Source organism: Lithobates pipiens, unplaced genomic scaffold (genome assembly GCF_037356315.1).
Source record: "Lithobates pipiens isolate NorthernLeopardFrog02 unplaced genomic scaffold, aLitPip1_a1.2 Scaffold_3, whole genome shotgun sequence".
Classification (NCBI taxonomy): Eukaryota; Metazoa; Chordata; class Amphibia; order Anura; family Ranidae; genus Lithobates; species Lithobates pipiens.
In genome coordinates, this window is record NW_027507790.1 from 271029544 (window position 1) to 271053406 (window position 23863).

The 23863-nt window shown below is 44.0% G+C and overlaps 1 pseudogene across 1 annotated transcript in view; it reads left to right on the plus strand.

Annotated features, from left to right (window-relative positions):
- LOC143940036 (vomeronasal type-2 receptor 26-like) overlaps positions 1-23863 on the plus strand; it is a 162577-nt pseudogene that overhangs the window by 86554 nt on the left and 52160 nt on the right. The window contains exons 3-5 of the transcript XR_013263818.1: positions 1082-1864; positions 10845-11078; positions 22744-22867. The product of XR_013263818.1 is annotated as a vomeronasal type-2 receptor 26-like (transcript). The remainder of the gene's footprint in view (positions 1-1081; positions 1865-10844; positions 11079-22743; positions 22868-23863) is intronic.

Below are 23863 nucleotides of genomic sequence, written 5' to 3' on the forward strand. Positions count from 1 at the left end.
CATAATTAATAGTCAGAGCCAGTGCCAGGATTGTTGTCTTCACAGGCAATAGCATTTTTGCCGCCCCCCCCCCCCCACCTCCTCTCCACAATGCATACCCCATGTCCTCTGCTCTGACCATCCCACATTGGATGGTGTCAGTAGGGTAGTGGAAGGTGTCAGTCAATAGAGAAATGGACAGTGTTAGTATGGCTGTAGACTTTGTCAGTAGGGCAGAGAATGGGGTCAATAGAACAATGGATGGTGTCAATAGGGCAGTGGACAGTATCAGTTGTTTTTACCTTTTGTTATTTTTTTATTATTATTATTTTCTACAATTTTTTTTATCAGCCCTTGAAGGTGCTTTGGGGAAATATCATGAGTTTAAACAGAACCCTGATGTCTAATTTTTGAGACAGAGAAATTAGATTGAGGACACAGTCCTCAATCTCCATCACTGCACCCTTAGCTACACGGAATGAATGAACAGGAAGAGTACATCTTCCCTGTTCATTCACAAACCAAAGCATAGTAAACACAGTTATAAATGAACACATTAAGTGATCAGTACCGATCACTCACTGTTTTCATTCAGAAAGGGTATGGGCCAGTAAATTATGAATTTACCAGCCCATTCCCTGTTCTATATCCTGAAGCAATACTGCGACCACAGCTGGCGGGAGAATAGGTGAAGCCAGAAGCGCTATGGAAGGGGGTACCAGGGGAGCACATACAGTAAGTGGCCCGGGCAGCAGAAGTAAGTAGAACCTGGATATGAGGAGTGAGAGGGGGCAGCATATACTGGAACAGATCCCCTGTATTTTCCTCCAGCAGCAGCAGAATGCCAATAGGAGGGAAAGGAGGAGAAGCAGTCTTTCAGAGGCTGCAGTAGGAAAACACAGAGATCTGTTCCATGAATGCTAACGTGTAAAACCTAATGTGAAAAGAAGGCCTCACGGTCCCCTAGAGCATAAGCAGGGTCACCATTGCGACCATCAAAGCTCCAGCAGGGCCACTACCCATTTTTGATGCCGTAAAGCGGCTGTCTAAGTAACCTTATGCTGGTGCCAGACCTGTTAATAGTTAATCCTCCTCCTTTCAGATCAGCTATGGAGCCACCGATTACTCTTTAAGTGACAGACTCCTTTACCCGCATGTATTCAGGACCGTTCAGAATGATCATGTCTATTATTTAGCAATTGCCAAACTAGTGAAACATTTTGGCTGGAATTGGGTTGGAATACTTTTTTCAGACAATGATACCGGAGAGAATGAAGTGCAAATTCTGAAGAGAAATTTGGCTTCCCAGGAGATTTGTGTGGCTTTTGAGAAAAGAATGATCATGAATTCCGCTACAATGGATCAGTGGACACACACACTTAGTAAAGTGCATTGTAAAGTTTTAATATTTTGTGGTTCCTTCACAAGCAATGCTCGGAGATACCTTTATGAATACACTGAGTTCAATGAAAACAATATGATTATCCTTCCCCCAGGCTGGACTTCACATGAAATCAAGATGATAACCATTTTGACCAATTTTATAACAAGTTTGTCTTTAGAGTTGTTTGATCCACAAATTGGTATTGATGAAAGTCCGTTTGATGACAATCTATTGTCAAGACATTCACAAACTGAACAGCTGATAGATGATCTGATCATTACATTTTACAATATAACATCAACTCAAAATGGGAAAAATATTTATTTCCAAAACTTTACTATTTTTAGTCAGAGTATCCTAAGAGCCTTTTTTCCACTAATTAAAAAACGTATGCTTTGCGGAGAATCTCTACGAGTGTATATTGCAGTAGAAGCTATGGCTGAAGCTATACATTGTTTCAGCAAGTTTAATCACAGTTTTAATATTAACAGATTTAAGCAGGTAAAACAGTATAGTGCAATAGTCTATAAATAATTTTTTTTTTTTTTTTTTTTTATAGAAACATAAGAAGGCACTTTGACCAAACATTTTGGTTTTGTTATAATGATTCTACAGGATTTATATAGCACCAACTGTTTGCACAGTGCTTTACAAAATAAAGGGAAACAGAACAGTTACAATATAATTCAATGCAAGGGGGTTAGGGGGCCTTGCTCATGGGAGATCACAATCTAAAAGGAGCTGCAAGTGATACAAAAAGTAATAACTGTATTGGATGAGCTAATGAGAAAATAAAAGTATAGTTTTTAGGTGGTGGCAGGATAGGCTTCCCTGAACAGATGAGTTTTCAGGGATTGCCTAAAGGCAGACAGAGCAGGAGATGGCCAGACAAATTGCATTAGAATGTTTCAATCAATGAAATAGTATCTGAAGTAGTCTTGGAGGAGCTCATAGGAGAAGGTATTGAGGGAGCTAGAGAGCAGGAGGTCTTGTGGGAACGGAGAGGATGGTTTGAATGATATTTTGAGATGAGGTTGTTGATGTAGCTCCTCAGGGCAGGGCTCTTGTTAGTAGTTAGCTAGTGCAGAAATTGGCAAAGAGGGTTGGTGGTTAATGAGATGATGGTTAGGCGCATACATCTAGCAGCAGCACTATAGCTGGGATGATAGCCTGTGTAGCGGTAGGCCAATGAGGGGGAAGGTGTTATAGTCCAGGTGAGGAATACGAAGAGAGTGAATTTGTATGTTAGTGGTGTCATTGGCAAGAAGGAGTGCATTTTGGAGATATTACGGAGATTAGGGTAGCAAGGTTTGGACAGTGGAATCAAAAGGAGAGGTCAAAGTCCAGGATTACACCTAGTGTGGTGAAATGAGGGGAGGGACTAATGACTGTGTCATTTATCTTGAAGGAAAAGTTTGGGGAGGGTACGTGGTCGAAGAAGGTCGGAAATATACGTTTTTTGCAACTTTTAGCCACTGACCACATCTGAGGGCTTGAAAAGAAGAAAAAAAATCCTTTTTGTAGAGCTCCTTCTTTTTTTCATGTACTATTTGGGACGATGGTATCCTGTTCAATATTTACCCAATGAGGCGCCCCCCTTTTACACATCTGAGGGCTGCAAAGGGAATTGGTTCTGAGGCTTCCCTCTACCAGACTTTGCAATCTCATGTCTGAACAGGGAAAATGTATAACTTTCATCATATTTTACTAAGTGCAGGTCCCACTTTGGCCACTGTGTGAATAGTAGCTTCACTGACGGCCCCAACAAAACACACCGTATCTTTTTAGTAGAATAATTAAGTTGGCCATACACCGGAACAGGAATAGGCTTAACTTTGAGCTGTGAGTGACCCCGTAAGCACCTTGAGAAACTTCTACTGAAACATCAAAAAGGTGAATGGCCAATTGTCTATGCATAGATTTCTCTACACTGAATCTATACTGTTGGTTATTGAATTCAGACAGCCACAGCATGCATGGCTGTCGATTATAGTAGCTGTCATTGTAGATTCATCCATCCATGCTGTTTCGAGTGTAACTCTGTGCATGTATACAGAAAATAAAATATTAGAGGATCCCAGATGACAACAGTTTCCAGATTGTGGTCTTTAGGTCTAACATAGAGGCTTTTACGCTCCTGTTCTGACTGACAGAGATGTAGGGCCCTATCAAACACAAAAAAATTTACACATTAAAGCAGAGTTCCACAGTTTCAAGTCAGCAGCTACAAATACTGCAGCTGCTGACTTTTAAAATATGGACACTTACCTGTCCAGAGCACCCACGATGTCGGAACCCAAAGCTCATCTATCCCTCGGCTCTCGGGTGCAGCCGCCGCCATCTTCAGTAATGGAATCAAGAATTGAAGCCTTGCGGCTTCACTTCCTGGTTCCCTACTCTACATGCGTGGCTTGCACTGCTCGTTCCCACTGGTCCCTGCTGTCTCCTGGTACCTGTGTGTCTCCTAGAAGACAGCAGGGGGGGCAGGAAGTGGAGTAGATACCTGCAAGTGGCACGGGTAACTATGCCGGAAGTTGGAGCAAAATACCTGTATTAGACAGATATTTACTCCCCCCTCCCCCCTGAAAGGTGCCAAATGTGACACTGGAGGGGGGGAGGATTCCAAAAAGCGCAAGTTCCATTTTTGGGTGTGTAGTGGCCATAACCCTCAATAGGGCGGCCTTGACGTTTGTGCTTACTGGTTATCCGCTTGGCTTGTTCTTCCATGTCTAGGGGTTCCCAGGGTTAGTACCCAACAACTTTGGACGCTGACACCATAAAAGTCCTTTAGAAAGGTTTTTATTTGCAGGGGTAACATCCAACAAACACAGTCTCGTATGGGAACAGTTGGCAAGGGTGAAAAAATTTAGGCACCTTGAACTGCTAATCATTAGAAAATCTCTAATACAACCCAGAGAGTAGCCACTCGCAGCTGGGCACTTCAAAGCTGAACAAATCTCTAGCCAGAGATTATGGCAGTCAGCACTTCAATCCGGAACTTACAAAGTATCTGACCTTGAATAAAGTTTGCAACCGAAAGTGAACAGAAACCTTACCTCAGTACCTGGAACGTTCTCTGTCTCCATGGCAGTACTGGAAAAGTGTGGATTCCTTAGTGTCCTCCTCCGAAGAGTCCTCCCCCAGTCGCTTACATGATCTGTGGTGCACCTCCAAGGTACGAGCACACCCGGATGCCTTGAATCCTCCCTCAGTTACTGCGACCCGGACCAGCCGGTTCTGAGACTCGGGAACATATGGATCCTTACCCCAGACCATGCAGGTCTATTGAGGTTAGTCAAACGGACCATGTTGCGGGGTGGCACATGCTCCCGTGACCAGGACCCCTCACGGGGCTACCCCAGCCCAGATTCCGGAACAGGCAGCTCTGCCTCATGAACCAACCCTGAACACGTGACTTCAGCATCTTAAGTACCCTTCCCCAAACTCCTCAGCGGGGCCAGACGCACCCACTGATTAGCTCCGGGGAATGCTGATACCTAAAGTGTCCAACCAGGCTTGGTTCTGGGCCTGTCATGTGCACCTAACTGTACGCATGACCAGGCAGAACCCTAACACAGCCCAGCCAAACTGATGCCCAAGTTAAACCTACACAATCAGCCCTCAAAACCCCTTTACTGTTCTGAGGAAAAAACTAAATTTGTACATAGCAGACACCTTGTCCAAAGTGTCGCCGCTACAGGTGCGTTTAAGAATTTGAACATGCAACACATTGTTCACTATTAGCCCTTGTACACACGGTCAGAGATTCCGACAACCAAATCCGTCGGATTTTGTCCGATGGATCTTGTCTGTTGCATACACACGGTCGGACAAAGTTGTTGAAAAAAGCGATCGTTCGGAACGTGATGACGTAATTTTGTTACGACAGGACTACCTTCAGGCTAGTAGCCCATAGCTTTGATGTAGGAATTTGATCTGAGCATGCGTGGCACTTTGTCCGATCAGAATTCTCGACACATGATCGGAGTAAATCGGAGCAGTTTGTCGGAAAATATTTCCGGCAAGTTGGAAAATTTGGTCCGACGGATATTCTGACGGAAACAGTCCGATGCATACCACACACAGTCGGAATATCCAACAAAACGCTCCAATCGGACACATTCCATCGGAATCTCCGATCGTGTGTACAAGGGCTTAGAGACATGCATTCCTGTTATCTTGGAACAACTTACCAGCTTGACAGACCTCTAGATTTCCAAATCCCTTATTGTAGAACAAGAATATTAACTTGCTCCATGATCCACATAAAAGGTTTTCTAAGAACATTTTATACATTAAGGCCAGGTTCACACTATAGCGATGCGGGAACGCCGCGAATCCGCGGCATTTTCCCGCATCGCACACCTCCCGCCGGCAGCTCACACTGCCCTATGCGGACGGCTGGGAGTGTCAATGATATGTTAATGACACCCCCAGTTCCGTCCGCATATCGCAGTGCGATCTGCAGACTCGCACAGGAATCGGATCGCATGGTGTGAACACCCATGCGATCCGATTCTGCTGCGGACCAAAAAAAGGGTCCCGTGCGAGTTTGCTGCGGGAGCGATGCGAATTCAGCCATACTATCTGTATGGCTGAACTCGCATCGCTGCGGAGATCGGATGTGATTTGCACTGCAGTGCGGTGCGAATCACATCCGGATCTCCCCCCGCAGCAGTGTGAACCCGGCCTTAAGTATGCACTTAAGAATTTACACAAGCTACACATTGGGGTTGATTTACTAAAACTGGAGAGTGTAAAATCTGGTGCAGCTGTTCATGGTAGCCAATCAGTTTCTAAGTCCAGCTTCTTCAATTAAGCTTTGACAAAAAAAAAATGGAAGCTGGTGGGTTTCTATGCAGAGCTGCCAGATTTTTCACTCTCCAATTTTAGTAAACCAACCCCATTGCTCACTATAAGGGACCTCTCATTTTTCAAATCCCTTATTGCAGAACAAGAAGATTAACTGTTTCCATGTTACAAACAAAACACGTTCTAAGAATCTAGAGAAGAGCCATGTGTTCTACAATCTTTCTTCAAAACAATTAAAACAAAACAATGTTATTTAATCATTAGCAAAATACATAGAATTATACTTCTTTATCAGAACGTTTGAGGTAGCTAGATCTGCTCATGTATTCACACATATCATACAGTGCCTTAAAAAAGTATTCATACCCCTTGAAATTTACCACATAATTTCTCATGTTACAACCAAAAACTTACATTTATTGTATTGGGATTTTATGTGATAAACAATACAAAGTTGTGAAGTGCAAGGAAAATCTTAAATGGTTTCAAATTTTATTTTTACAAATATGGGAAAAGTGTGGCGTGCATTTGTATTCAGCCCCCTTTACTCCTAAGATCTAGTGGAACCAATTGCCTTCAGAAGTCACCTAATTAGTTATAGAATCCACTTGTTTGTAATTTAATCTCAGTATAAATACAGATGTTCTGTGAAAACTGCAGAGGTTTGTTAGAGAACAAATATCATCGTGAAGGCCAAGGAACACACCAGACAGGTCAGGGATAAAGTTGTGGAGAAGTATAAAGCAGGGTCAGGTTATAAAAAATATCCCAAGCTTTGAACATCTCACGGAGCTCTGTTCAATCCATCATCCGAAAATGGAGAGAGTATGGCACAACTGCAAACCTACCAAGACATGGCCGTCCACCTAAACTGACAAGGAGAGCATTCATCAGAGAAGCAGCCAAGAGGCCCATGGTAACTCTGGAGGAGCTGCAGAGATCCACAGCTCAGGGGGGAGAATCTGTCCACAGGACAACTATTAGAGTCATGCTCTCCACAAATCTGGGCTTTATGGAAGAGTGACAAGAAGAAAGTCATTGTTGAAAGAAAGCCATAAGAAGTCCAGTTTGCAGTTTGTGAGAAGCCATGTGGAGGGAGAAGGTGCTCTGGTCAAATGAGACCAAAATTTTACATTTTGGCCTAAAAGCAAAACCTTTTATCATTTTCCATCCACTTTAAAATGATGTGCCACTGTGTGTTGGTCTATTACATAAAATCCGTATAAAATACATTCATGTTTTTGGTTGCAACATGGCAAGATGTGGAAAATTTCAAAACTTTTTCAAGGCACTGTAAGTTTTTGTTCTATATTCAATGTTTAAGAATCGTTTATGGAGCAGTCATTAAACCATATCTTTGTACAGTACATAGACGACTACCAAGGTAATCAGTGTAACTGTGCTTCAACCCTATCCTTAATTTGTGTAGAAATCAGGATAATGTGAAATGAAACTTTATATGCTAATACTTAGCCAATTATACACCCACGGCCACTTTATTAGGGATAGGTGTCCAATTGCTTGGTAACACAAATTGCCAATCAGCCAATCACATGGCAGCAACTCAATACATTTAGGCATTTAGACGTGGTGAAGACCACTTGCTGAAGTTCAAACTGAGCATCAGAATGGGGAAGAAAGGAGAAGTTTGAACGTGGCATGGTTGTTGGTGCCAGGCGGGCTGGTCTGAGTATTTCAAAAACTGCTGATCTACTAGGAGTTTCATGTACAACCAACTCTGGGGTTTACAGAGAATGGCCCGAAAAAGAGAAAATATCCAGTGAGCAGCAGTTGTGTGGAGGGAAATTCTTTATTGTTGATGTCAGAGGAGAATAGACAGACTGGTTGGAGATTATAGAAAGGCAACAGTAATACAAATAACCACTCGTTACAATCAAGGACTGCAGAATAACATCTCTGAATAACACATCGAACCTTTAAGCAGATGGACTACTTCAGTAGAAAACCACACCGGGTGCCACTCATGTCAGCTGAACAGGAAAAGTTGGCTACAATTCCCACAGGCTCACCAAAAAAAACATTCAGATGGTCGGGTCATCATTTTGCGTAAACAACATGAAAGCATGGATCCAGCCTGTCTTGTCTCAACGGTTCAGGCTGGTGGTGGTGGTGTAATGGTGTGGGGGGATATTTTCTAGGCACATTTTGGGCCACTTAGTACCAATTAAGTATATTTTAAACACCACGGCCTACCTGAGTATTGTTGCTGACCATGTCCATCCCTTTATGACTACTGTCTTCTAATGGCTACTTCCAGCAGGATAATGCACCATGTCACAAAGCTCAAATCATCTCAAACTGATTTCTTTAACATGACAATGAGGTCGCTGTACTCCGATGGCCTCCACAGTCACCAAATCTCAATACAATGGAGCACCTCTGGGATATGTAGGAACGGGAGATTTACATCATGGATGTGCAGCCGATAAATCTGCAACAACTGTGTGATGCTATCATGTCACTATGAACCAAAATCTCTGAGGAATGTTTCCAAAACCTTGTTGTGTCTATGCCACGAAGAATGAAGGCAATTCTGAAGGCAAAAGGGGGTCCAACCCGGTACTAGCAAGATGTACCTAATAAAGTGGCCTGTGAGTGTATTTAAAGTGGTTGTAAAGGCAGAAGGTTTTTTTCTCTTAATGCATTCTGTGCATTAGGATAAAAAAAAAACTTTTGTGTGCAGCCCCCCACCTAGCCCCCCTAATACTTACCTGAGCCCCATCTCAATCCAGCGATTTTGCACAAGAGACTCGGCTGTCTAGGACTTTGCCTCCTGATTGGCTGAGACACACAGCGGTGACCATTGGCTCCTGCTGCTGTCAATCAAAATCAGTGAGCCAATCAAAGGAGAGAGGGGGCAGGGCCATGCTGTAGCTCCGTGTCTGAATGGACACACAGAGCAGCGGCTTGGCTCAGGTGTCCCCATAGCAAACTGCTTGCTGTGGGGGCACTCGGCAGGAGGGAGGGGCCTGAGAAGAGGTGGATTTGGGCTGCTCTGTGCAAAATCACTGCACAGAGGAGGTAAGTATAAAATGTTTTTTTTTTTTTTCAGTAAAAAGAAACAAGAATTTAGTATTAATTTAACCATTAGAATCTGTGTGTGCAAATGTGAGCAACACATTGAGGGGGGGGGGGGGGGGGGGTTGAGGGTTATGACAACTGGCTGCCCCCAAACAGAATATTGCGCTAAACCTGTAGCTAAATAAGATAACCAGAACCTTCACTAAGTGGAAGAGTGGGATTTGTAATAAAGTTAGCAGTGCCTCCACCCAGGACAGGACCTCTGTGAACATATATCCAGATATATAAAGTTATTAACTACTTCAGCCCGGAAGAATTTACCCCCTTCCTGACCAGAGCACTTTTTGCGATTCGGCACTGCGTCGCTTTAACTGACAATTACGTGGTCTTGCGACATGGCTCCCAAACAAAATTGATGTCTTTTTTTTCCCAAAAATAGAGCTTTCTTTTGGTGGTATTTGATCACCTCGGCGGTTTTTCTTTTTTGCGCTATAAACAAAAAAAGAGCGACAATTTTGAAAAAAATGCATTATTTTTTACATTTTGCTATAATAAATACCCCCCAAAAATATATAATTTTCTTTTCCTCAGTTTAGGCCGATACGTATTCTTATACATATTTTTGGTTAAAAAAAAAATCGCAATAAGCGTTTATTGATTGGTTTGCACAAAAGTTATAGCATTTACAAAATAGGGGATAGTTTTACAGCATTTTTATTCATTTTATTATTTTATTTTATTTTTTTACTAGTAATGGCAGCGATCATCGATTTTTATCCTGACGGCAACATTATGGCGGACACATCAGACATTTTTGACACATTTTTGGGACCATTGTCATTTATACAGTAATCAGTGCTATACAAATGCACTGATTCCTGTGTAAATGACACTGGCAGGGAAGGGGTTAACCACTGGGAGCAGTATAAGGGTTAAGTGTGTCCTGGGGAGTGTTTCTAACTGTGGGGGCGTGGTTACTTGTGGCACAAGGAGTAGAGATCAGTGACACTGTCAATAGGCAGGATGGGGAGATGCTTATTTACATTAGCATCTCCCCGTTCTTCCTCTCTATGAGGCGATCGTGGGTATCCCTGCGACAATCGAGTCCGCGGGACCTGCGAGGTGACTCACGGAGCTTGCCACGCCCACTGGCTGCCTCATAAAGGGTCACGTACAGGTATGTTAGTTTGCCTTACGAGTCCTTCTGCTGAAGTATATCGGCGTGAGGTGGTCGGCAAGCGGTTGATAGAGATATCTCCAGATGAATGTTGCAGTAAAGTCCAGTTTCATGGGGCCTTTGAGGATGAGCCCAATGTGGTGTCCATCTTTGTTCCTGAGACCTGAATATAAGATCTGATGTGATGAGGAGACCCTCCAGCCATTGTACAACCAGCCTGGAATTGAGCTTTTCATCAGCAGAAACCATTGTATGGCATTGGAACTCAGAGTCATCCTATCTACTCTGCACCCTAGTGGATTTTAATCTGTCATGCATATATATAGATAGATATATACACAGATACACTGTATATTGCATTGATAAAGGGAGATGGATAAACAAGGGAAAGCAACATAAAAATTGTTTAAACTTCAGTTTTAACTTGTTTGAGGTTTTTCTGTCCTCCAGTTGCATAAATATGTGAAACAAATAAAAAATCCATATAAGACGGCAGACAGAATGACCTTCTTTGATGAAAATGGTGAATTTTCTTCTCACTACAAAATAGTAAATTGGGTGAAGTCTTTGCGCAAAATGAGAGCAAAGTCTATTGATGTTGGTTCGTACAAACCATGGGCTAAAGAAGAAGACCAACTTCACATTGACTATAACAAAATAATATGGGATGAAGACAATAATACGGTGAGGAGGAGAACATGTGGCCCTCACTTTTCATGACATTGGCCGCCCATTGTACAGTTTTTTCACCAGATGTGTAACAATTATAGTCATTCAAAGACATTTAATAATGTTACCCATGAACTTTATTGCTTCAAATATTATATTAGCCTTATCTGCCCTTCACATAAAAATATAAATAACACAGAAATTAACCACTTGCCCACTAGACACTTTCACACTTTGAATGACAATTGCGTGGTGATGCTACACTATACCCATATGAAGATGTTATCATGTTTTTCATACAAATAGAGCTTTCTTTTGGTGGTATTTACTCACCACTGAGTTTTTTTTATATTTTTTGCTAAATAAACAAAAAAAAATTGAAAATTTTGCATACAGGTAATTTTTCTCCTGCACTGATGTACGCCGATCAGGCTGCACTGATGTACACTGATGGGTGGCACTAATAAACACTGATATAGCGGCACTGGTAAGCAGCACTGATGGACACTGATAGGTGGCATTGATGGGCTCTGATAGCACTGATAAGTGACACTGATGAGGAGACACTGATGGACACTGATTGACAGCACTGATGAGCATTGATTGGCAGCACTGTTGGGCACTGATTGGCAGCACTGATAAGTGACACTGATGAGGAGGCATTGATAGGCACTGACACAGCACTGATGGGCCCTGACTGACAGCACTGATGGGCACTGATTGACAGCACTGATGGGCACTGATGAGCATTGATTGACAGCACTGTTGGGCACTGATTGACATCCCTGATTACCAGTGCTCATGCTCCTTTAACACAAGCCGGTTATTGGCTCTCTTCTTCTCTCTTCACAATGTCAGCATGAGGAAAGAAAAGCCCAAAACCAGCTTGTGTTTACATCCTGTGATCAGCTGTAATTGAACATAGCTGATCACGTGGAAAAGGGCCACTGTGATTGGCCATTTATCACAATCTATGATCACATCACTCCCATGGACACATGCTGTAGCCATCTATAGTGTTAAGCCTAATACACACGATCTGACTTTGTACAAAATTTCCCACGGATTTTTGTACAAAGGGCTTCGGCCGTGAACTTATATTGCATACACACGGCAGAACTTTTTCAGCCAACTTTCACCAAATCACGTGGGTTTTCCTGCTCTTTACCACCACCTTTGGTGAACTTCTGTATTGTCTGATCTTTTGCATTGGTTCTGAGCATGTGTGTTTGTACTTTTTACAAAAGTCCTATGGTTTTCTGTACACACGATCGGACTTTGTGCCATTGGACTTTTGTTGCTGGAAAGGTTGCCATTCGCACAGCCAACAAAAGTCAGATGAAAACCGAAAAAGTTTGTCCAATGGAGCATACACACGGTCGGATGTTGCCTTAAAACAGCTAATTTGCATGTTTGTTGTCAAAAAGTCTGATCGTGTATATGGGCCTTTACTCGCAGACTATGGGGTCAGCCTTGTCCTATTTTTTGTTTTGTAATTTGAACAGGTATAACAAAATGCTTACAATTGTATATTCAATAGAGCAAACAGAAGGAAAAAAGAGAATTTTTCTCTCTTAAGCCTCTTAATCCTCACACGATCGGACTTTGTTCAAACTTTCCCGTAGATTTTTGTACAAAGGACATCGGCCGTGAACTTGTATTGCATACACACGGCAGGACTTTTTCAGCCAACTTTCACCAAATCACATGGTTTTTCTGCTCTTTACCGCCACCTTTGGTCAACTTCTGTATTGTTGTCTGATCTTTTGCGTTGGTTCTGAGCATACATGTTTGTTCTTTGTACAAAAGTCCTATGGTTTTCTTTACACACAATCGGACTTTGCTCCATCTGACTTTTGTTGCCGGAAAGTTTGTCCATTCGCACAGCCAACAAAAGTCCGCTGAAAACCGAAAAAGTTTGTCCAATGGAGCATACATACGGTTGGATGTTGCCTTAAAACAGCTAATTTGCATGTTTGTTGTCAAAAAGTCTGATCGTGTATATGGGCCTTTACTCACAGACTATGGGGTTCTCCATGGGGAATGACTTCTGTCCCCCCAGGTTAAAATAGTTAAAACATGTGTAGCACTGACCCCCGAAGGAGTTGGCTTTGTTTGATTTGGGCCTGCACTTTGCTAATAAACCCCACTAACTTGACTCAGTCCCCTTGACACAGCTGTGGTGCAAGACAGTACATTATAATATAACACAATATACCTGTATTGACACGTCAGGATCCCCTGGCTCCACCTGCTGGGTGAAAACAACACTCCACACAACGAGGTACTTAACCAAAGTATATTTTTCTATAAGTATTGGCAAACAGGTGGTTACCATAATTATGCTGTCATCCCAACATAGAATGACAGAACAATGACTTTTGATATAATAATTATAAACAATGTAATAATAAGGGAGCTACCCCTACTTTCAAACCTATGTGTGAGATCTCACTTAAAGTACTCAGTCTTTTTGATCTTCTTGTCTTCGCTAGCAATGATAATTCCTTATAATTTGTAATCCAAGGGTTAAAGTAATTAAAGTTGAATTAAGAATGATCTTAGCGTTGCTTCTGTAATTATAATACAATACTTGAGATGCAATAGTAAGTAGGCCCTATGCCGGACTAGTGTCAGTTGCTATACTTCTCCTCCGTGGGACTATTGATCCCAGTGAGGCCTGTATATAAGTCTGACTAGGTGCAAAGTTTAGTAAACTGTGTGCTGTAACCCGCTCACCAACTGGATCAAAAGCTTGGTATGGTAACTTTGGTCGGGTGTTTGCAGCTTGCTTCTATGTCAGCTGGCTCCGTCACTCCGTTCCATTCCGATAGGTGGACCTGGTCTTCCGATGCTCAAACGAGTGTCTCTGAATCTTCCCAATCTGTTCACTGTGTCTCTGGCCCTTCAAGTCACTCCCACAAACAAGCAGGGTTGCACTCCGCAAGGGCAAAAGGTTGCTTCCTCCGGGAGGCCTCCTCACAAACCCTCACATGCAGGCCATGCATTCCCAAGAGAGCTAAGATGATCGCTCTGGCTCTTTTTATGTCTTACCCAGCATGCACTGTCAGAGAGGGTGTCCATGGGTAGGTCACCTGGCATCCTGGGTAAAAAGGTCAACTCTCCAGTGTAAATAACAGTCACTTCCTGTAAATAATTCAATGCTTGTGAAAGCAAAAAATCATTTAAGTCCACTATCATTGTTTGGCCGCTAGATGGAGCCAAACACTAAGCAAGAAATGTCCATAGACTTTCATTATAAATGTTAATATAATTTAGTAGGCAAGGATACCCGTGCTACACACTCCCCCTACTTTGTCTCCTTGGTCCCCAAAGAGGTTCAAAATGTTAACTCTATCCTGTATTTTTGCCTCTATACGGTTACACAATACAGACAGAGGAGCTTCCCACCAACTAACATGTGATGTGGAACTGTCCTGTGCACTCACAGCTGATACTACATTGTCTGGTACAGATGCGTCAAGGGGTGAGTTGGAGTTGTCCCTCACTGAATCAAAAATAAAGGGACCAGGCACTTCAGAGTTTCTTTTGCTGACAATTTGAGATGCTTCAGAGCATTCACCCAGTGTATCGTAAGTCAGTCTCTTTGGTGGGTGAATGTCTCTCTTTGTTCTTTGCCTTTTTGGGGTATCCACTACTTTTGGACAAATATCATCATTCCTCATCTCCAATGCCGGCAATGGGGAGCAAGCAGGAGTATTTTGCTCTTCTATGTGATGGGTCATCGGCACAAATTCTGGGGCCTCTGCCCTAAGAGTCCCATTATTATCTTCTCCTGTTTTTGGGGATACATCAATGTCAGTCTCTGATGTCTCAGGTGGCCACAGCCAGCTCATCTCCATTTCTTCATCCTCATCTGCAGAGGGTGCAGGCTGAGACCTAGTTGCTGGTCTGCGCACAGCAGTAGACGTGGAGGGGAGTTCCTCTTCTGGATTTGTCCTGACTGCTTCTGTGAGGGGTAAGAGATGATTCTGATGTCAGGTTTTTACTGGCCCAGTTTATCCTTCTGGCTTGATTTCATACACTGGGAGTCCTGGGAGCTTCCTGCACACAACATATGGCTGTGATCTCCAGCGGTCAGTCAACTTATGTTTGCCTGGGATGCCCAGATTCCTTAGCAGGACACGGTCACCTGGTTGAAGATCCTGAACTCTTACCTTTAGATCAAAGTTCCTCTTATTCCTATTTTCTCTGACGTTCGAGGTGGCTTGGGCCTGCTCATAAGCTATCTTCAAGTTCCTCCACAGTCTGTCCACATATCCTCGATAGGAGGTCTCTGACATGTGGTCCAGAGAGGTCCCAAAGGCTAGATCCACTGGTAGCCTGGCTTCATGCCCGAACATCAACCTGTAAGGTGAATATCCAGTGGCGTCATTTTTGGTGCTGTTATAGGCATGAACCAATGCAGTGATGTGCCTACTCGAATGGGGTTTCTGCTCTGCAGTCAAAGTCCCCAACATGTTAAGGAGGGTTCTGTTGAACCTTTCCGGTTGAGGGTCCCCTTGTGGGTGGTAGGGAGTAGTCCTAGACTTTTGTATGCCTAATAGATCCAGCAGTCTTTTTATCAGTGTGCTCTCAAAGTCTCTTCCTTGGTCCGAATGTATCCATTGAGGTAGACCATAATGGACGAAGAACTTTTCCACAAGAGTCTTTGCTACTGTGGCTGCTTGCTGGTCTCTAGTAGGGAACGCCTGGGCATAGAAGGTGAAGTGATCGGTAACCACTAAGATGCCCCCTTGCCCACTCAGGTCGGGTTCCAAACACAGAAAGTCTATGCAGAGCAGATCCATTGGCCCTTGGCTCTCCAAGTGGCCCATTGGGGCAGCCCTCTGAGGCAAGGTCTTCCGTTGTATGCACCTGAGGCAGGAATGACAATAGCTCTCCACTTCGGTCCTCATGTGAGGTCAGTAGAACCTATCCCTTACGAGTTGAAGAGTCCTCTTGGCTCCCAAATCACCATGGTGGCCATGCATAGCGATCACCACCCTCTCTCTGTGCTTTTCCGGCAGAAGCAGTTGCCACTTCTCTTCTGGATCTTCAGAGGGGCTCCTTTGGTAGACCACCCCTTGTTGTAACTGCAAGCGATTCCACTCTTTCTGTAGTAACCGGGCTTCTTTCCGGGGGGTCTTCTGCAGCAGATCAGGCTGTTTGTTCTCCAATGCCTTCAGTACTAGCCCACAGAGTGAATCTTCCGCCTGATTTCTCCTGAGATCCTTTTTTGATAGCTTGGGAATAATCTGGGAGATGTTACAATAACACCTGGGCAACCCCACCTGAGGACACTCCCACTTCTTCAGCTCTGGCCCCACCTTTCCCTTGCTGGCTTGTCCCTTCACCAAGAGCTCTTACTCCTTCAGAGGTAAGTTGAGTCCAGTCTTCTGAGGGGTTTTGGGGGTCATGGGGCCTTCTTGACAAGGCGTCCGCATCTCGGTTACCAACCCCTGGTCTGTACTTCAGGCTGAAGGTAAACGCCAAGAGAGCAGCCAGCCACCTGTGGCCAGTGGCGTCCAGCTTTGCGGTGGTGAGCAAGTATGTGAGGGGGTTGTTGTCCGTCTTGACTACGAACTCTGCCCGTAAAGATAGTCCTTCAACTTGTCTACCACTGCCCACTTCAGAGCCAGAAATTCAAGCTTGTGAGTAGGATCGTTTCTTTCAACAGGAATGAGCCTTCTGCTCACATAGGCGATGGGCCTCAGACGTCCATCATATTCCTGATAGAGCACTCCTCCTAGCCCATCTCGGCTGGCATCCACATGTAGCTCGTAAGGTCTGGCCGGGTCTGCATAGGGCAAAACCGGAGCAGTGGTAAGGCTTCACTTTGTGAACAATTGTTTGAAGGCTTCCTCAAAATTTGGAGTCCACTGGTCCTGGATGGACTCTTTCTTCTTCCTGGGCCCTTCCTTTGACTTCCCAGACTGGTCTGGGTCTGCACCAGCTTCTTCCTGGTTCTTCAGAAGCTCAGTGAGTGGGTGGGCTATTTTGGCAAACCCTTCCACTAACCTCCTGTAGTACGAGCAGAAGTCTAGGAAGGATCTGAGTTCAGTCACATTTGTAGGCCTCGGCCAAGAAGTGAAAGCTTCCAATTTCTCCAGATCTGTTGCCACTCCCTCTTTAGACACAATCTTTCCTAGGTAGTTTATTGAGGGTTGGTAGAACTGGCATTTTCCATGGAGAGCTTCAGGCCTTCATCATGAAACCTCTTCAGGACTTTCTCAAGGCGTTCTTCGTGCTCTTACAACGTTCTGCCAAACACTATGATATCATCCAGGTAAACCAGCACTTCAGTCAGATTCATGTCACCCATTGTCTTCTCCATAAATCTCTGGAAGGTTTCTGGGGCTCCAGACAGACCCTGAGGCATCCGATTGAATCCAAAGAAGCCCACAGGGGTGATAAAAGCGGTTTTCTCCCTATCTTCAGGACACATGGGGATCTGATAGTACCCACTTTTTAGGTCCAGCACACTGAACCACTTCACCCCCAACAGGCTCTGTAAGGCATTCTCTATCCGAGGTGTGGTGTACTGGTCAGGAATGGTTCAGGGCCCTATAGTCAATGCACAGCTGTAGGGACCCATTCTTCTTCCTTACCACCACTATCGAAGAAGCATAAGGACTCCAGGACTCTCTAATAATGCCCGTCCTTTTCAGTTCAGCTAGCTGTTCCCTCAAGTCTTCAAGATCCCCCAGTAGGATTTGTCTGACTCTCTCTCGAAAGGGCTTGTCATTTTCCAGCCAAATTCGGTGTGCCGCACTCTTTGCCAGCCCTATGTCAAACTCACTTTTAGAGAACGCTGTCTTCCATCTCAGGAGTTGGGTTTTAGCTCTCTCCATCCAGGCAGGAGTAAGAGGTGTGTTCTTCTGGCAGAACTCTTCCTCTGGAATCTCTCTGGCTTGTTCTCCCATTGAGCCACACGGCGAGACTAAGCAATTGTACACACGATCGGAGATTCCGACGGAATGTGTCCTATCGGACCGTTTTGTTGGACAATCCGACTGTGTGTGGTATGCATCGGACTGTTTCCGTCGGAATATCCGTCTGATCCAATTTTCCAACTTGTTGGAAATATTTTCCGACAAACTGGTCCAATCGGACATACTCCGATCATGTGTAGAAAATTTTGATCGGACAAAGTGCCACGCATGCTCAGATCAAATTCCTACTTCAAAGCTATTGGCTACTAGCATGAACGTAGTCCTGTCGTAACGAAATAACGTCATCACATTCTGAACGAATGGATTTTCCGTCAACTTGGTCCGACCGTGTGTATGCAACAGTTTCGGACACAATCCGTCGGACAAAATCCGTTGGACAAAATCCAACGGATTTGGTTGGCAGAATGTCCGACCGTGTGTACAAGGGCTAAGGGTTGCTGGGCTGACGTGTCCTAACAGTATTCTGGCTGGCACCCTCACTGGCAAAGCTATGTTGCGGACACTGACTGAAATCTTGCCGTGGTCCCTCTTCAATGCCTTGGTTGGCAATACTTCAGGGTTAAGTTTCAATCCTTTATGCTCTTCCTGGCTTGAAGTCTCAAGGACAATGAAGGGGCCTGGCTTTTCCCAGCTTAACTTGATGGAGGCTCTCAGGCAGACTACTTCACCTCTTTGGATCAGTCTCTCTTTCTTGCCCAGAAGCCAGATTTTTCCCACTCCCTCTTCTGGGGCCTTTTCTTCTTGTTTAAGGTCTTGGTACACCTGGGCTAGCATTGGGTGTAGTTTTGTGGGGGGGTCCCTTTCTCCAGTACAAGCGGTGCAAGTAATCTTCTCACCAAGTCAGTATTCATCCCAATGATGAGGGAACTTTTGTCAGCTCCTGGAGGGTGAGGGCACACCACTGCCAAGGTGTCAAAGTTTTCCGCCTTCCCTGCTGTACTCGGGTAAAAAGCGAGCTTGACAGGCAGGTAACCATCATATGGGAAGTTCTGGGTCCCTAATCCCCATATCTCCAGCTCCTCCAGCTTTTGTATTGTCAGATGCTTGAGATGTTTGTCATAGAAGTCCCTGTAGAGCAATGTCACTCGAGCTTCAGTGTCCAGCAAGACTTTTGTGTAAATCCCCTCTATCTGCATGGGGACAATTGGAGGGGGCCCTACTAACTTGGGAAGAATTCCACAGAAAGTGGCACTTTTGGCCTGCTTAGTGGCTTGTACTTTTACAATATGCTTTTGTAGCCTCTCCTTCTTCCACCTTGACTTGACTGCAGTCCCAGGGGCCTGGTGCGTATGGGTTTATTTGGAATTAGCTATGGTAGTAGGGCACCCAGTTGACTCCTTCACTGGGGCACTCTGAACTTTAAAGCTGGCTTTTGGGATTTTGTCCCCATTCTTGGGCTTGGGCACATTCGCCTGAGATGTCCAACCCCTACACAGTTGAAACAGGTCCTGAGTTCTTCTACCACTGTGGGACTTTGTCCCTTGGATTTTTTCCTATTTCCTCTCAAGAATGGCCTCCTCTTCGCGCACAGTTCTAAACAGATCCGTGTAGTTTAGGATGCCACCGTCTTGATGGGCCCTTAACTGGAACATGATGGGGTCCAATGGTTGTGCACCCTTCAGCACTTGCTTTGTTCTTGTTTCATCCACTTCTCGGACTTTAGGACTTTGTCTAATCGCCCCATGTAATCTGACAGCTTTTCTTACGTTTGTTGATAGGTGTTTTCCAATTGGTAAATTAGGTCAGAGACCTTCTCTGTTCGCCCGAACACATCCTGTAGGATGTCTAAGTAGTCCTGAGCCACGCTGTTCTGCTTGCTGAGCTTTAGATTTCAGATAGCTTCCGAAGCAGGCCTTCTGCAATCCATTGTTTTTTGTGTGTTTCAGGGATGCCCCACTCATCCAGGGCTTGTGTGGTCTGCTCCAAGTCTCCAACCATTCCTTAAAGTTGCTTTACTCTGGAGGTATGGGTTGCCTTCCTGAGAAAATACTGAGTTTCTGGTAGGAATTTCCAAGGTATGCAGGGTTTCCCTTCTGGCACTTCGCCACAAAGTCTCCTAGAGCAGTAAGAAGCTCTGGCTCAATCGTGGTTGAGTGCGACCAAGAGGGAGCTTTTGTTTTGATTGACTTCACCTGATTGGAACTGACAGGACTTTCACCTTGCCTCTCTGGGTGTGTCAGGCAAAATTTGGTTCTGTCAGACAGATTCACACTGGTGCCTTGGAAATCTTAGGGACACCTTTCTTCCACTCTAGTAGTGCGTAAGTGCGGGTGGTCCCATAGTCTGCTCTTACTGTGACCACATAGGCCTTTCTGTCTGGGGACAATGCTTGTACAATTTTAAACTTGTTTTTCTCCCCAGTCTTCCCCTGGGAGGTCAATGGCCATGCTCGCTTCTGAGCATGTGCCTTCTGCTTCAATTGAACTACAGTGATGGGGTCCATATTGGCACCAAGGGGGCAGGCATGCTTACAGAGTGACAGGATCCCGGATGAGCCCCCATGTGTAGCACTGACCCCTGAAGGAGCTGCTGGTTTGATTTGGGCCTGCACTTTGTTAATAAACCCCACTAACTTGACTCAGTCCCCTTGACACAGCTGTGGTGCAGTACAATACAGTACAATATAATATAACACAATATACCAGGATTGACAAGTCAGGATCCACTGGCTCCGCCTGCTGGGGGAAAACAATACTTCACACAACGAGGTACTTAACCAAAGTATATTTTACTATAAGTACCGGCAAACAGGTGGATAAAATAATTGTGCTGTCATCCCAACATAGAATGACAGAACAATGACTTTTGATATAACAATTATAAACAATGTAATTAAAAGGGAGCTCCCCCTACTTTTATAGCTATGTGTGAGATCTCACTTAAAGTACTCAGTCTTTTTGATCTTATTGTCTTCGCTAGCAATGATAATTCTTTATAATTTGTAATCCAAGGGTTAAAGTAATTAAAGTTGAATTAAGAATGATCTTAGCATTGCTTCGGTAATTATAATACAATACTTGAGATGCGATAGTAAGTAGGCCATATGCTGGCCTAGTGTCAGTTGCTATACTCCTCCTCCGTGGGACTATGGATCCCAGCGAGGCCTGTATATAAGTCTGACTAGGTGCAAAGTTTAGTAAACTGTGTGCTGTAACCTGCTCACCAACTGGATCAAAAACTTGGTATGGTAACTTTGGTCGGGTGTTTGCAGCTTGCTTCTATGTAAGCTGTCTTCGTCACTCTGTTCCATTCTGATAGGTGGACCTGGTCTTCCGATGCTCAAACCAGTGTCTCTGGATTTTACCAATCCGATTACTGTGTCTCTTGCACTTCAGGTCACTCATAAAACCGAGCAGGGTTGCACTCCGCAAGGGCAATAGGCTGCTTCCTCCGGGAGGCCTCCTCACAAGCCCTCACAGGCAGGCCATGCGTTCCAAGACAGCTAAGGTGGACGCTCAGGCTCCTTTTATGTCCTAGCCAGCATGCACTGTCAGAGAGGGTGTTCATGGGTAGGTCACCTGGCATCCTGGGTAAAAAGGTCAACTCTCCAGTGTAAATAACAGTCACTTCTTGTAAATAGTTCAATGCTTGTGAAAGCAAAAAATAATTTAAGTCCACGATCAGTGTTTGGCCGGTAGATGGTGCCAAACACTAAGCCATAGAAACGTCCATAGAATTTCATTTTAAATGTTAATATAATTTAGTAGGCAAGGATACCCACGGTACACATATTTGTAAACCGTAAAGGCCCATACACACGATCAGACTTTTTGACAACAAACATGCAAGTTAACTGTTTTAAGGCAAAATCCGACCGTGTGTACGCTTCATCGGATAAACTTTTTCAGTTTTCATCAGACTTTTGTTGGTTGTGCGAACGGACAAACTTTCCGGCAACAAAAGTCCGATGGAGCAAAGTCCGATTGTGTGTACAGAAAACCATAGGACTTTTGTACAAAGAACAAACGTATGCTCAGAACCAACGCAAAAGATCAGACAACAATACAGAAGTTGACCAAAGGTGGTGGTAAAGAGCAGAAAAACCATGTGATTTGGTGAAAGTTGGCGAAAGTTTGCGAAAGTTTGGTGAAAGTTGGCCGTGTGTATGCAATACAAGTTCACGGTCGACGCCCTTTGTACAAAAATCCACGGGAAAGTTTGAACAAAGTCCGATCGTGTGTATGAGGCTTAAGAGGCTTAAGAGACAAAAATTCTCTTTTTTCCTTATAGGGCAAGGCTGACACCAGTCTACAAAAAAATGACACTTTAAAGTGCAAGTAAACCTATATATATATATATATATATATATATATATATATATATATATATATATTTATATATATATCTGTATCACTGTATTCGGTTTTCATTTTTGGGAATTCTTTGCTGTTTCTTACCTGGAGATCACACCAGTAGCAGCACTTCCTATAGCAGGCTGACAACACTAATCAACATCATTAAATTATTATCAGCATTGTAAGTCTGCCATGAGTTCTCCTCCAGTGTGAGGCGGTGGTGTTGTCAGCCTGAAATAAGAAGAGTTGTACCTGGCAGGATCTCCAGACTGTACACCGAGAGACTCGCTGGCAGTTCTACTGAAAAATAGAAATAATATGCAATGGAAGACACAGATAAGGAGAGACAGAAACAGTTTTCAACATACTCTTATTTATTCTCCAATGTTATTTCACATAAGTAAAACATTTATTTTCACTTCCTTTTAGAAGTTGGAGTCTCGGTGTGTGGACTTTTGTTTGCCCGGATACAGAAAAAAGCCAGGATCTTGAATCCACTCTTGCTGCTATGACTGTGTCCCATGTTCAGAAGGGCAGATATCCAATCTGCCTGGTATATGTTAATAATATAGAGTATATATACACATATACTATGTTTTTTTTATATTAATTGTTTTTAACTTTAACGTGAAATTCACAGATGTGCAAAATCTGTAACATATATATATATATATATATATATATATATATATATATATATATATATATATATATATTGTGAGGGGTTTGCTCGGTAGCGGGTGTGTGTGACCCCCTGGATGGGTTCACAACACAAAGTCAGGCACAGCAGACAGCGGTGTAGGTTCAAAAAACAAAAGATCCGGTTTATTTACGCTACATGCAGTGATACATATAACAGCCAAACAAAATAAAACAAGAAAATAAATCCTGGTCAGCTTGACCTCTAACTACACACGTAGACTCCCTGTCTAACAACTGGGTGCAGCCTTGTGCTGCCCCAGTCCCTGTCTCTATTGTAGGGGTTTGCCACACAGGCGTTAACTCACCGCACAGAACAGATCTCAGACTCCCCAGTCTATACACACAAAACTGGTTCCAGGATGGAGCATCTCCCTATGCATGCTGGGGTTTTTTGTAGAGGTCTTAATGGGCCCACTTACTACAGCTGGGCTCATTAACTCTTCCCCTCTAATTGTAAAAGTCTGCATAAAGCCTGAATCTAGGACACACATATTTCCCATCCTGGATACAACCAGGTGATTTTACCTGCGTGCTGCCACATACCCCCCCCCTCTTGTTTCAACCTTGGGGTTGTAACACAAGCAGCCAGACACGCATGTATCGAAGACAAAGCATCCACATTCCCCATTTTAACACCAGGGCGATGCTTAACTGTAAAGTTAAATTCCTGTAGGGCCAGGAACCACCTATTTACCCTTCTATTGGTCTCCTTGTTCTGAGCCATCCACTTTAAAGGAGCGTGATCAGTCACCAGGTCAAAGTGCCTACCTAGCAGATAGTACCGAAGGGAATCTAGAGCCCACTTCACTGCTAAACATTCCTTCTCAATCGTGGAGTAATTTACCTC